Genomic DNA, 14,405 nt, shown 5'->3' on the forward strand with positions numbered 1-14,405 from the left:
TCACATCATGTATCCCAATCACACTCATCTTCCCCTCAAATAGTGCCCACGTCCATCCTTGCAACCTCCCAACCCCAAACAGAGAAAAACAATCTTTTAGTAGCTGTAGTAGGTCACAGTGTATCTCACAGTATCCAATTCCTTTTTCTTCACATTTCTATGATGACAAATATGCATTTAAATGACTCATTAGTCTGGTATAGTCCTCTGGCTTCTACTACTCTATCAATACTGAAACCTCATTGGGACTCCTGGTAGGTCTCCTGCTGTTGCACTGAGTCATGGAGATTCTGTAGCTGTGGACTACTAGCCCCTTCATGCATTTGAGCAGTTCATTGGTGGGGTAGATGTTGGTGTGGGCCAATTCAAAGCCCTGGATCTGGGCCTGGGATGTATCAAGATATGGTCAGCTGCCAGCTTTTACACTCTCAAGCTCTTGGAGATGGCTCTCTTGCAACCCCCACCACCAAGATTAATTCCACTGCGCTGCCCAGGCAAAGTACAGGGCTTGCTCTCTGGGGTGCAGCAGCTGATAAAGCGAAGGAAGGAAGGATTTGCTCTCCTGCTCCGGGGGCCAGGACTTCTGTCTGCTGCAGGTGGTGAGTGGCAAGGAGGAAGAAGGGTATATCTCCCTTATCCAAGCCAGCTTTCTCAAGTTCTTTTCCAGGGCTGGGGCTCACCTGCAGTTTCCACAAAGTGTAGGCCTGTTCTCCTGAATACTGCAGCTGGCTATTGGCAGGGTCTGCTCTCCTGATCTCTTGATTGTAGGGTCAGCTTTCAGGTGAGGTGGGGGTGGGGAGGGAGGGTAGTTCTGCACAGCCCTCAGACATCAACTTGGCCCCAGGTGGCAGCCCAGACCAGTGATGTCCGCCTGTTATTTTTTATGATAACGATCCTGTAACTGCAGGGCCATGAACCTAGACATGACTTCCAGTGACATCCTAGGCCAGGACCTCACCAGAGTCCCAGGTGGCTTCACCAGCTACTCACATATGTCTGTTATTCACTGTCTGTAAGTCTCAAGTTCTGTCTCTTTTCGTTGTGCCCACACCAATCTATTTCTCTTTCTTTTCCATTACTCCACCACTTACTTGGTTCTCTGAGTGGTGTCTAGGATCTTGGAGTGTCTGGTGTTGTCTCAGAAGTGGTCTCCAGAGTGTTATGCCCTGCTTGTGCATTATGATACTCAGCAGGGGTCATCTGTAGCATGGCCTACACGCCTTTCCCCCAAGGCCTGCACAGTGATAGACTGGTGTTCATCTCAGCCTAATTTTCTGTCTGGGCCCTATGGCACCAGTCTGGTTGTTCTTTCAGGCTCTCTCCTCATCCAGCCTGCCTGGCTGCCTGTCTTTTACTCACTCGTGTGTCTTGTTTGCTTTTCATTCATTTTGATTTGCCTAGCATATGATTGGTGCCCATCTCAGGCTAGCTCCCTGTTCCAGTGCCCCCCCCCCCACTTTTTTTCTGGGAATATTAGATTTTTAATCATTCAGATATTTATAGGTCAGAAAATTTAGTGTAAACATAGCCTTTCTCTGTTCTGCCACCTACTGTTGCATATGTGACACAGCAGCCACTTCTGCAGTGCATCCAGGGGCAGGAATAAGAGTTTTTGGAACTAAACCAACAATCAAAGAAAACATATGGTGGGACATGTGGCTCTAGCTGTATATGTAGATGAGGATGGCCTAGTCGGCCATCAATGGGAGGAGAAGCCCTAGAGCCTGTGAAAGTTCTATGCCCGAGTATAGGAGAATGCCAGGACTGGGAATGGGAGTGGGTGGGTTGGGGAGCAGGGGGAGGGGGGAGGAGATAGGGGATTTTCCGAGGGGAAACTAGGAAAGGGGATAACATTTGAAATGTAAATAAAGAAAATATCTAATAAAAAATAAATCCTGGTAAAATTTTAGGTAATAAAAAAGAGTTTTTGTTTTTGAAGGAAACATTAATAAATAACTGTCTTGTGGAGTTCTGTCTTTAATTCTGTAAAAGAAAAATTAATGTTTAAACAAGTCAATGGACAGAAAAAAATGATATATCACTTAGTATTTATTTTTTCAGTGCATATTCCTTGGGACTGGATAACCAATTAGAGGCCAAATCCTTGGAGGATACCAATTCTTCCTCTCTCAGAAGTTATTAATTGCCTGTGTGTATTCATCAAGGAATGGAACCCTATGAGATTCACCCTCCATATTGGCTTAACAACTGATGTTGTGGTTTAGAGTTTGTCAAGCAGCTATTCTGTTCAGATTTCATAGGTGGTGTTCTCTCATATCTAGAAGATATGCTCTCACAGAAGAAATTCAGGTCTTCTGTCTTCTATAAGATTTATGATCCCTATTCTGTGATATTTCCTGAAGCCTAAATGTAAGTATTTTACTATATATGTATCAACAGAGGTTGGACCCCACATGGTCTGTTGTTTTCTTTTTTGTTTGTTTGGTTGGTTTTGGTTTGTTTGTTTTTTGTTTTTCGAGGCAGGGTTTCTCTGTATAGCCCTGGCTGTCCTGGAACTCACTTTGTAGACCAGGCTGGCCTCGATCTCAGAAATCTGCCTGCCTCTGCCTCCCTAGTGCTGGGATTAAAGGCGTGCACCACCATGTCCAGCTGGTCTGTTGTTTTCTATATATTTACTGGTTGTGGCTTTTTTGTAATGGTGTCTGCCTGTGGCATAAAGAAGCTTCTTTGAGGAGAGGTGAGTGAGAGTTAAACTTATCTGTGAACATACAAATAAGTATTTGAAATGCACTCCCTAATTATATATGTTTATGAAAGTATAAGTAGGTTCTCCTCTAAAATCCACAACATCTCTAGCCACAGGTAGTTGGCTAGGTTTAAATCAGACATAATTTATTTCTTGTTAAGCAGGCTTTAAGTCTAATAGAGAGAAATGTTGGCAAGTGCAATTACTTCAACTAGTATCTCTTACCATGCTAGTAATTGCTTTGGGTCATAGGCATCACAGTTGTTATGAATATTAATTGTTTTTCTCCCTTGGACATTTCCATGGGGCCTTCTGGTATTATTAAAGACGATCCTCAGGGAGAAGGCTTCTCAGGTCACATTAAGCTATAGTCCTTCAAGTCCTGTGTCTGATGAGCATGATGTCTTCAGACAGAAGAACTTACTTTCAACTTCTTGGAAGCAACCAAGGATAGGGAAGCAATAATCTATCATGTTTAAGAAGTCACTTGAATTCCCCTGAACAACTTGAAAGAAGATTTTTCATGTCTGGTACTGGAAGCTTTGTTAGATATTCTCTTGAACAAATCATCATTATAAGTGGCTAGTTTTATATGTACATCTCTGATATATATATATAAATATATATCATATTAATCTTAGATTAATATGATATACATATATCATCTTAATCTTACATTAATATAAAATGATGTGATTCCCTTTCAAATAACTTTACTATTATTTACCCTTCTTCTATTATTCTCCTTTAATTGTCTCCCTTCCTCCCACTATAGTTAAAGACACATTCACCACCATTTCCCATTTCCCCTTGATATCCTCTGTATCTTGCTGTTTTCCACTTTAGAACATGTCTTTATCCATGGCCCCATTTAACATTCTTGGTTTTTGTGATTATTTCAGACAATATATTCATATCTGAGAATTTGGAGCTAGAAACATGAAATAGGGGAAACATATAGCTTATGTCTTTGTGTGTGGATTATCTTACTCAATGTAATATTTCCTGATTCCATGAGCTTATCTGCAAATTTCAGGATTTTGCTTTAAATCACTCTAGCTGAATAATATTAAAAACTATATATGCACTACATTTTCTTTGCCTATCACTTCTCGCAGCAGAGAGCATGCCGAACAAATACCTGTAGAGTAGCATGGTGAATCCTTTGGGCCATGGATTTGAGCCAAAGCTGGGTCATATGGTAGATAATTTTTAACTTGTTCAAAATTCTCTGCACTGATTTCCATCCTGGCTGTGCCAGGTCACAATAACATCAAGACTGAGTGTAAGTTTTCCTTTCTCTACTTCTCAAAATTGAGGGTTTTGTTTATTTGTTTGTTTGTTTATCTTGGTCAATCTGACTGGGAAAGATGAAATCTCAAAGTTTCTTAATTTTCATTTACCTTTTTGATAGATATCTTGAACATTTTTTGAGATATGTCATAGCCATTTTTTTCTTCTTCTAGGAACTCTGGATTCAGATCCATATTTGGTTTTATAATTTGGTTAGTTGTTTTCTTGATTTATTGTTCTTTTCTTTTATTTGTTTTATATTATAGATATTTATCCTGTACAATATCAAAAATTCTCTTCACTCTTTAGGTTTCCTCTTAATTTAAATATTTCCCTAATTTTACAGAATTTGTCTTAGTTTCTGTTTTTCTGAGGTCTGACTTATTAGTTGAGGGCCTTAATTACAGAGAAAACAGAATCCTATTCAGAAAGTCCTTTCCTATACCTGTACCATGTATAGTACATGTTCTCTTCTATCAGCTTCAGCATTTAGTGTTTCATGCTGATGTTTGTGATCCATTCAGACTTAAATTTTATACAGGAGCACATCAATGTCTAATTTAATTCTTATGCACATATAATTTCATGTTCTACATGTGACATGGGCATACAGATTTTTTTCTGAACCATATGTTTCATATGATGTCTTTTCTTCAATGTGTATTTTTGTCATCTTTGTTTATATTAAATGCATATAATTACATGAGATCATGTCTGGGTTTTCTATTTTGTTCCATAGGTTTAAATATCTCTTTCTGTGAGTACCATGATGTGGTTGTTGTTATCATAGCTTTGTAATATATATTGCAGTCTGGAACAGTGGTCCCAGAATTTTCCCTTCTGTTTGTTTTTGTTTCTTTTCACCTATTCATTTGAATGTGTGTATGTCTGCAAGTGTGTGTGTGTGTATGTGTGTATGTGTGTTTGTATGATTTCATATGTACTCTAGAATACTATTTTTGTAAAGGATATTGGGGAGATTCTGATTGGTATTCACTTAAACGTGCAAATTGGTTTTTTTTTGTAGAATCTTCATTTCATAATATTAATTCTAACAATTTAAGAGCATTGAACATATTTTCATTATCTATTCCTTTCCACTGGGGTACAAAGTTTTTCTTATAGAAGTCTTCCATCTCCTTGGTTAGGACCATTTCCTAGATATTTTTTGAGGATATTGTGAATGGGAGTGTGTTCATGATCCCTTTCTTTTTCCTTTTTTTTTTTTTACACTTTTTAAAAATTAGGTATTTTCTTCATTTACATTTGAAACACTATCCCAAAAGTCCCCCAGACCCTCCCCCCCACCTCCCCTACCCAATTCTAAGAAAGGGCAAAGTGTCCACACTTTGGTCTTTGTTCTTCTTGAGTTTCATGTGTTTTGCAAATTGTATCTTGGGTATACAAAGTTTCTGGGCTAATATCCACTTATCAGTGAGGACATATCATGTCAGTTCTTTTGTGATTGGGTTACCTCACTCAGGATGATGCCCTCCAGGTTCATCCATTTCCCTAGGAATTTCGTAAATTCATTCCTTCTAATAGCTGAGTATTCCTGACCTTTCCAAGACTTTTATCATGAATGGGTGTTGGATTTTGTCAAATGTTTCCTTGCATCTAAGCAGAAGATCATGTGGTTTTTGTCTTTGAGTTTCTTTATATAGTGGATAATGTTGATGGATTTTTGTATACTAAACAATCCCTGCACCCCTTGAATGAAACCTGCTTGGTCAGGATGGATGATTGCTTTGATGTGTTCTTGGATTCGGTTAGCAATAATTGTATTGAGTATTTTTACATCGATATTCATAAGGGAAACTGGTCTGAAGTTCTCTATCTTTGATGGGTCTTTCTGTGGCTTCATTGAATGAATTGGGTAGAGTACCTTCTCTTCTATTTTGTGGAATAGTTTGTGAAGAACTGAAATTAGATCTGCTTTGAAGGTCTGATAGAACTCTGCACTAAACCCATCTGGTCCTGGGCATTTTTTGGTTGGGAGACTATTAATGACTGCTTCTATTTCTTTAGGGGTTAAAGGACTGTTTAGATTATTAATCTGATCCTGATTTAACTTTGGTACCTGGTATCTGTCTAGAAATTTGTCCATTTCATCTAGGTTCTCCACTTTTGTTGAGTATAGCCTTTTGTAGAAGGATCTGATTGTGTTTTGGATTTCTTCAGGATCTGTTGTTATGACTCTCTTTTCATTTCTGATTTTGTTAATTAGGATGCTATCCCTGTGCCCTCTTGTGAGTGTGGCTAAGAGTTTATCTATCTTGTTGATTTTCTCAAAGAACCAGCTCCTCATTTGGTTGACTCTTTGAATAGTTCTTCTTGTTTCCACTTGGTTGATTTCTCCCCTGAGTTTGATTACTTCCTGCAGTGTACTCCTCTTGGGTGAATTCACTTACTTTTGTTCTAGAGCTTTTAGGTGTGTTGTCAAGCTGCTAGTGTGTGCTCTCTCTAGCTCCTTTTTGGAGGCACTCATAGCTCACTATGAGTTTTCCTCTTAGAAATGCTTTCATTTTGTCCCCTAAGTTTGGGTATGTTGTGGCTTCATTTTCATTAAAGTCTAAAAAGTCTTTAATTTCTTTCTTTATTCCTTCCTTGACCAAGGTATCATTGTGTAGAGTGTTGTTCAGTTTCCACATGAATGTTGGCTTTCTATTATTTATGTTGTTATTGAAGATCAGCCTTAGTCCATGGTGATCTAATTCGATGCATAGAATAATTTCAACATTTTTGTATCTGTTGAGGCCTGTTTTGTGACCACTTATATGGTCAATTTTGGAGAAGGTACCATGAGGTGCTGAGAAGAAGATGTATCCTTTTGTTTTAGGATAAAATGTTCTGTAGAACATCTGTTAAATCCATTTGTTTCATAACTTCTGTTAGTTTCACTGTGTCCCTGTTTAGCTTCTGTTTCCACAATCTGGCCATTGATGAAAGTGGTGTGTTGAAGTCTCCCATTATTATTGTGTGAGGTGCAATGTGTGCTTTGAGCTTTACTAAAGTTTCTTTAATGAATGTGGCTACCCTTGCATTTGGAGCATAGATATTCAGAATTGAATTCCTCTTAGAAGATTTTACCTTTTATGAGCACGATGAGAATGCAGTGCACCTCCTTGTCTTGTTTGATAACTTTGGGTTGGAAGTTGATTTTATTCGATATTAGAATGGCTACTTCAGCTTGTTTCTTCAGACCATTGCTTGGAAAATTTTTTCTAGGCTTTCACTCTGAGGTAGTATCTGTTTTTTCCCTGAGATGGGTTTACTGCAAGCAGAAAAATGTTGGGTCCTGTTTGTGTATCCAGACTGTTAGTCTATGTCTCTTTATTGGGGGAATTGAGTCTATTGATATTAAGAGATATTAAGGAAAATAGCTGTTGCTTCCTAATATTTTTGTNGTTAGAGTTGGCATTCTGTTCTTGTGGCTGTCTTCTTTTAGGTATGTTGAAGGATTACTTTCTTGCTTTTTCTAGGGCGTAGTTTCTGTCCTTGTATTTTTTTTTCTGTTATTATCCTTTGAAGGGCTGGATTCCTAGAAAGATTTTTTGTGAATTTGGTTTTGTCATGGAATACTTTGTTTTCTCCATCTATGGTAATTGAAAGTTTGGCTGGTTATATTATCCTGGGTTGGCCTTTGTGTTTTCTTAGTGTCTGTAAAACATCTGTCCAGGATCTTTTGGCTTTCATATTCTCTGGTGAAAAGTCTGTTGTAATTCTAAATAGGCCTGCCTTTATATGTTACTTGAACTTTTTCCCTTACTGCTTTTTATATTCTATCTTTATTTAGTGCATTTGTTGTTCTGAGTATTATGTGTCCAGAGGAATTTCTTTTCTGGTCCAGTCTATTTGGAGTTCTGTAGGCTTCTTCTGTGTTCATGGGCATCTCTTTCTTTAGGTTTGGGAAGTTTTTTTCTATAATTTTGTTGAAGATATTTGCTGGCTCTTTAAGTTGAAAATCTTCATGCTCATTGTTTTCTGGATTTCCTGAATGTTTTGAGTTAGGGTCTTTTGGTATTTTGTTTTTCTTTGATTATTGTGCCCATGTTCTCCTTGGAATCTTCTGCATCTGAGGTTCTCTCTTCCATCTCTTGTATTCTGTTGCTAACCTTCACATCTATGGTTCCAGATTTATTTCCTAGGTTTTCTATCTCCAGCGTTGTCTCATTTGGGGTTTTCTTTATGTTTCTACTTCCCTTTTTAGGTATTGTATGGTTTTGTTCAATTCCAATACCGTTTGGTTGTGTTTTCCTGTTTTTCTTTAAGGACTTGTATCTCTTTAGCAGTGTTCTCCTGTATTTCTTTAAGTTTGTTATTAAAGTCCTTCTTGATGTTCTCTACCATCATCATGAGATATGCTTTTAATTCTGGGTCTAGCTTTTTGGGTGTGTTGGAGTATCCAGGACTGGCTGAGGTGGGAGTGCTGGGTTCTGATGATGGTGAGTGGTCTTGGTTTCTGTTAGTAAGATTCTTACGCTTGTCTTTTGCCATCTGGTAATCTCTGGAGTTCGTTGGTATAGTTGTCTCTCTTTAGGGCTTGTTTCTCCTGTGATTCTGTTAGCCTCTATCAGCAGAACTGGGCGACTAGCTCTCTCCTGAGTTTCATTGGTCAGAGTACTCTCTACAAGCAAGCTTTCCACTTACAGGAAATGTGCACAGTTATTTGGCCTTCGGACCTGCCTCCTGGTAGGAGATGAAGGCCCGAAACAGGGCCTGTCCCAGAAGCAATGCTGCTTCTACCTGTCCCAGAAACTGTGCAGCTTCTGTAGTTGCCACTCTCACCTACACAGTCTAGTCTCTGATAGATCTCAGACCAGAGATGGCTCCCCCAGGTGCTCTGGCAAAGCCGTCCCAGGTGGGGCAGACACTTCTCCTCTGGCAGGGAAGGTGCCTGGATGTCTGGAGCTGAAAGAGAGTCTGCCCCAGAATCTGTGTGGCCTCTGCTGTCCACACTCTCACCTGAACAGACTAGCATTTACCGAAATGATTCTTATTGGAGAATATTTTCTACAGTGTTAGTGGATTTTGGTAGGACCTACTAAGTTGATATTTTATATTGTAATTTTACATTAAGATCTGGGCAAATGAACTTCTTTCACTAGGTTGCTTGATATAGACAGAGCAGGTTAAGGTAGTACTCAGGGTGTGCCACCTGACCCAAAGTGGTTAAGGAAAGGTACAGGTGGGTTAACTAGTCTGTTTAAGGGACTTGGTTGTGAAACACAGGGTATGTCTAGGTATTAGGGAGCATGCTGGTTTAGTAGGTTGAACAGGCAAACCTAGCAGTCTGTGTCAGAACAGAGGATATGCAGATTGGGGTATGCTTCAAGGTTGGATATAGAGTGATCATAATAAAGTCAGGAATACATAGAGCCTTGAACTGGTGTGGAAGATTTATATATTAGACTGAAGACATAACATGGACATTGGTGCCAGCTCAGAAAAGGCTCCCAGATGTGAGAACCAGGTAAGGTCTCAGGATTGAGCATGGTACAGGCATGGTGAAGTCAAGTGGAAGGACTCAACAGGCTGTGCCAGAACACAGAATGTGTTGGATAGGGTAGGACTGAATACTGGTTATCATAGGATGGAATAAGAACAGGTAAACATGGCCTAGAGGTGGAGATCATGGGAAGCTTGTTGCTACATTTTGCTGTATCTAGTACTCCTACATTTAAAACAAATCAAAGCATTGAATTCCAGCCAGGATTTGAAATATGTTCCACATTAGCAACATTCCTGTTCCTTGTCCCATACTTTTTTCTTCTCTTTCCTCTCCTTTTCTTTATCTTTCTTCTTGTCTTTTTACTTTTGGTTTTCAAGTCCCTTCTTTATTTAAATGTGATTGAAAAGAAAAAGCTACCACCATATTTATACTCAATAATATATATATATATATACACACACATATATATATATATATATATGTGTGTGTGTGTGTGTGTGTGTGTGACATATGATATGTAGTACATAATAATATATGATACATGATATATGATAGAAGGAAACTGACACCACAAATATTTTCATCTATCACAGAACTAAACTTAGTATACCCAAGATATAAGATACAATTTGCTAAACGCATGAAACTCAAGAAGAACAAAGACCAAAGTGTGGACACTTTGCCCCTTCTTAGAATTGGGAACAAAACACCCATGGAAAGAGTTACAGAGACAAAGTGTGGAGCTGAGACAAAAGGATGGACCATCTAGAGACTGCCATATCCAGGGATCCATCCCATAATTAGCCTCCAAATGATGACACCATTGCATACACTAGCAAGCGTTGGCTGAAAGGACCCTGATATAGCTGTCTCTAGTGAGACTATGCCGGGGCCTAGCAAACACAGAAGTGGATGCTCACAGTCAGCTATTGGATGGATCACAGGGCCCCCAATGGAGGAGCTAGAGAAAGTACCCAAGGAGCTAAAGGGATCTGCAACCCTATTTTTGGAACAACATGATGTACTAACCAGAACCCCGGAGCTCTTGTCTCTAGCTGCATATGTATCGAAAGATGGCCTAGTCGGCCATCAATGGAAAGAGAGGCCCATTGGAATTGCAAATTTTATATGCCCCAGTACAGGGAAACGCCAGGGCCAAAAAGTGGGATTGGGTGGGTAGGGGAGTGGGGGGAGGGTATGGGGGACTTTTGGGATAGCATTGGAAATATAAATGATATATTCTTATATATATATATATATATATAAGAAAGAAATGCCCCCTATAATCATAAGATTTGCATGAAAAAGGCACTTTCCTTATCTGGAAGTAACTTTAATAGCTAGAGTAAGTAGTTAGCAGATTAGTATATTGTAAGTTTAAAGAATTATGTTCTATTGCAGTAGACAAATTTGGGAAAAATAATTTGAATGTGTATTATCAAATTAAAATATATTTGCTTTAAATCTTGTGTCTACATAACACCTCAGATCTGAGGTTTCATGGATAGTAATGAATAAAGCAACTGATAAGCAATGCAATGGTTGCTTAAGTGGTTTCTCTTTTAGGCCTTTCCTGTACCTGGAGCTAGCTCAATATGAAGCTGGCCCTCCTGAAATCTTCCCTCTGAGCTTGAACACTGAGGTTTAACAGAGACTGCTTAACTATAATACCAGTTTGCTCTGTTTCCAGCCTGCTTAAAATCAGGGCTCTTCAAGAGAATTATTCACTTGCTAGCTATGCCATTTGGAATAGAGTCCTGATTTAGACTTCTGTAGGATGTGCCCTTTAAATAGATAAATACAGATACATACATACATACATAGGCATACGCAAAGAGATGTTATTAACTGATGATGTGAAAAGTCCTTCAAGTGGATATTGTAGACAACTTAGAATGACAGGTCAACACAGTGTCTTACAGTCATCCCAGGTAATTCACTCTACTTTCTGTGTTAATCTTTGAGTGTGTGCCCTGCTGACAGTGGCTGTGTTTAGTGATAGATAGGACAAGGACAGTATGTTTGAAACACCTCTGTAGATAATGGGGATACTGGGTGTCCTTATAAGCTGCTTGAATGAGAGACTGAAATGGGGAAAAGCTCTCAATAAGCAGCTTCTCACCTAGTTTTGAAAACTTTTGAAACTTTTTCCTGACGATAGTGTTTCTGTCATGAGTGAAATTACTGTTTCACATGACTCATAGTAGGAGTAGTTTTAGTGAAGAATTAGCATTATGTGGGATATGGATTTGGGGGATCTAACAGAGAAATAGTTAAAATTCACTCATTTAGATGTTTGGCAGTTAGTTATTTAACACCCATTAAAGCAAAATATATCATTTAATTATGCCTTTGAAAGAATGAAGATAAGAACGTTCCCCAACAACTTGTGGAAAAATCATGGCTTACATCAAGAGAGGACTGAATAGAAATTCTAGACCATGTACTTATTCATGGTCTGCCTATCTCAGCCACAAAAGGTCTCAAAGGACAACTACATACCTGGGTGACAATGGAACAATATGGCTGTATCTAATTTGTATTTAGTACCTCCTCAAGGGCAAACCACAAATAAAGACAAATAACATTGGTCTCATAGTTGTCAAGTCTTAGAGGTGGAACTCTCCTTATATTTCTTTTTTGTACATATAAAAAGCATTATTTCTCCAAACTCAAGTTGACATTGATACCTTGAATGAATTTATTTCCCCAGGGTGCAACGTTTATTCTAAGAAGATAGTGCTCTTCAGCTATGCCACTATAGCTATTAGCTAGCTAACTGTTTTACAGGATATATGTTTTACCCGGTAGCTTTTCTTCAGCTGGGAATCAGTGAACTAGATAATATATTTAAGTGAACAGCCAGCAGATGGTCAGGCTGAGATGAGACCATATGGCTGAATATATCATTTGGTTCAATCTTCCATTGGCACAGAAGGCATATTCATCTTAATATTCCCCTTTAGCACCTGGTTTAAGAGGGTAAAAGATTTCTATCAATCCTAAGAAAGAACTAAGTCCATTATTAAAACAATTTCATGTTCACATTTAAATAAACTTTGAGTTGGACTTAAAAAAAAAAAAGGCAGATCACAACGAAAATCTATCACAGAAACTTTTCTTCCATTTGTTTTCCAAAATGCAAACAACTGAGAGAACTTTAGCCAGAGTAAATTCATTAAGGTTAGGTATTTTCATTTCTGTTATTTCTTTTTCTCACATTAGAATTTCACCTTTATAGAGTGGTATTTAGGAATATATATATATATATATATATATATATATATATATATATCCTCATCTGGCAGGGGAAAATGAATGTGAATGATTATATATCAAACAAATAGAAAACACTAGATTTCTCTGGTAGTGCAGGCATTGTTAAAGAGGAAAAAGAGCTCGAGATGCTTATATTTTAAGGGAGCATTTATATAGATGTAGATGTAGATAGATAGATAGATAGATAGATAGATAGATAGATAGATAGATAGATAGATAGATAGATTTAACGAGGTAGGTAAAAAGCCAATCAAATATGAATAAGTGATGACTATTGTAGTGTATAGAGGATGCAATCTGGGTATCTACATTATTAGAGCTTACCCTCAGCACTGAGGATCTAAGGGGCTGCTGTATGGATCAGTTACATGAAACTGCTTTTGCAGTCACATGGACTTAAAACAAACAAACAAAACAAACAAAACAAAACAAAACAAAACAAAACACAAACTACACACAAATTCCTGTGCTGATTCTTGCTGGCTGGGTAGTAAAGAAATATTTTTAATTATCAGCTAAGAAATTTATTCCACATGTTCTATAAACCTTAATGGTGGAAAACAAAGCAAGTGTCTTTAGTGTGGAGGATCATATACTTCTCTAAAAACAAACAAAAGAGGCTTCACTAGAACTTCAAGTCTCTGATGTCTCCCTTTTGCATTTCAAAACTCAACTTGAATGAAAGACTTTTTTCACTGTAGCAGCTTCATTGCAGGAAATTTTAATAAAAGTAGCAGAGTGCATTCTATCAGGAAAGTCAAAATGTGAGAAATTTGTTTTACTGCCAAGGTAAATTTTCTTGCCCTCCACAGGCATCAACTTACACTTGAATAACAGGCCTTTCTGTTACTACATTTTGTGATTTCTAAAACTTTACATATATGGAATTTTATTAGATTTCCTCTTTTTTTCAAAAAAAATCAATATCTCTTTATTGCACTAAGCTCACAAATAAAAACATCACACTGTTAAATTAAAGTAGCCACTCAAATACTTTTGCCTGGTCTGAAAATTTGCTTAGGGCTTTCCACTTCCACTGCCAATTATACCTTTTATATACTTATATACCATAAATAGAATACAATGATAGAGCTTTGCCTAGAAAAATAATTTTATATTTTTCTTATAACCTATGAGTCCTTTTGCTGTTGTTCCCAATGTCCTTCCTCACTACCTTCTATTGTCCTTTCTTGATCACTTTATATTTGGAATTAAATTATTTGCTATTGTATCTTGCAGTCAGTCTATTCTTAAAAGACATCACAGCAGGAACTTGTTAATTTTTTAAAAAAGATTTGCTTTTAATTTTAATCATGTGACCGTGAGTATAAGGGTCATTGCAGACCACAAGTGTGGATCATAGTTTTATTGTCATAAAGAGTGCCCACATGAGATTGCAAACTTGTACAACCACTCTGGAAATCAGTCTGGCGGTTCCTCAGAAAATTGGACATAGTACTACTGGAGGATCCCGCAATACCTCACCTGGGCATATATCCAGAAGATGTCCCAACCGGTAAGAAGGACACATGCTCCACTATGTTCATAGCAGCCTTATTGATAATAGCCAGAAGCTGGAAAGAACCCAGATGCCCCTAAACAGAGGAATGGATACAAAAAATGTGGTATATTTACACAATGGAGTAGTACTCAGGTATTAAAAAGAATGAATTT

General features: G+C 37.9%; 1 non-coding gene and 1 pseudogene across 1 annotated transcript; one reads left to right on the forward strand and one right to left on the reverse strand.

Annotated features, from left to right (window-relative positions):
* Positions 1-1,469: 1,469 nt before the first annotated feature.
* Positions 1,470-1,601, reverse strand: LOC115031013. The gene has a single exon (XR_003836603.1). It is a non-coding gene; the product is annotated as a small nucleolar RNA SNORA17 (small nucleolar RNA).
* A 7,824-nt stretch (positions 1,602-9,425) lies between these two features.
* LOC110293338 overlaps positions 9,426-14,405 on the forward strand; it is a 116,400-nt pseudogene continuing 111,420 nt past the window's right edge.

The sequence above is a fragment of the Mus caroli genome, chromosome 4 (assembly GCF_900094665.2).
Source record: "Mus caroli chromosome 4, CAROLI_EIJ_v1.1, whole genome shotgun sequence".
NCBI classification, from domain to species: domain Eukaryota; kingdom Metazoa; phylum Chordata; class Mammalia; order Rodentia; family Muridae; genus Mus; species Mus caroli.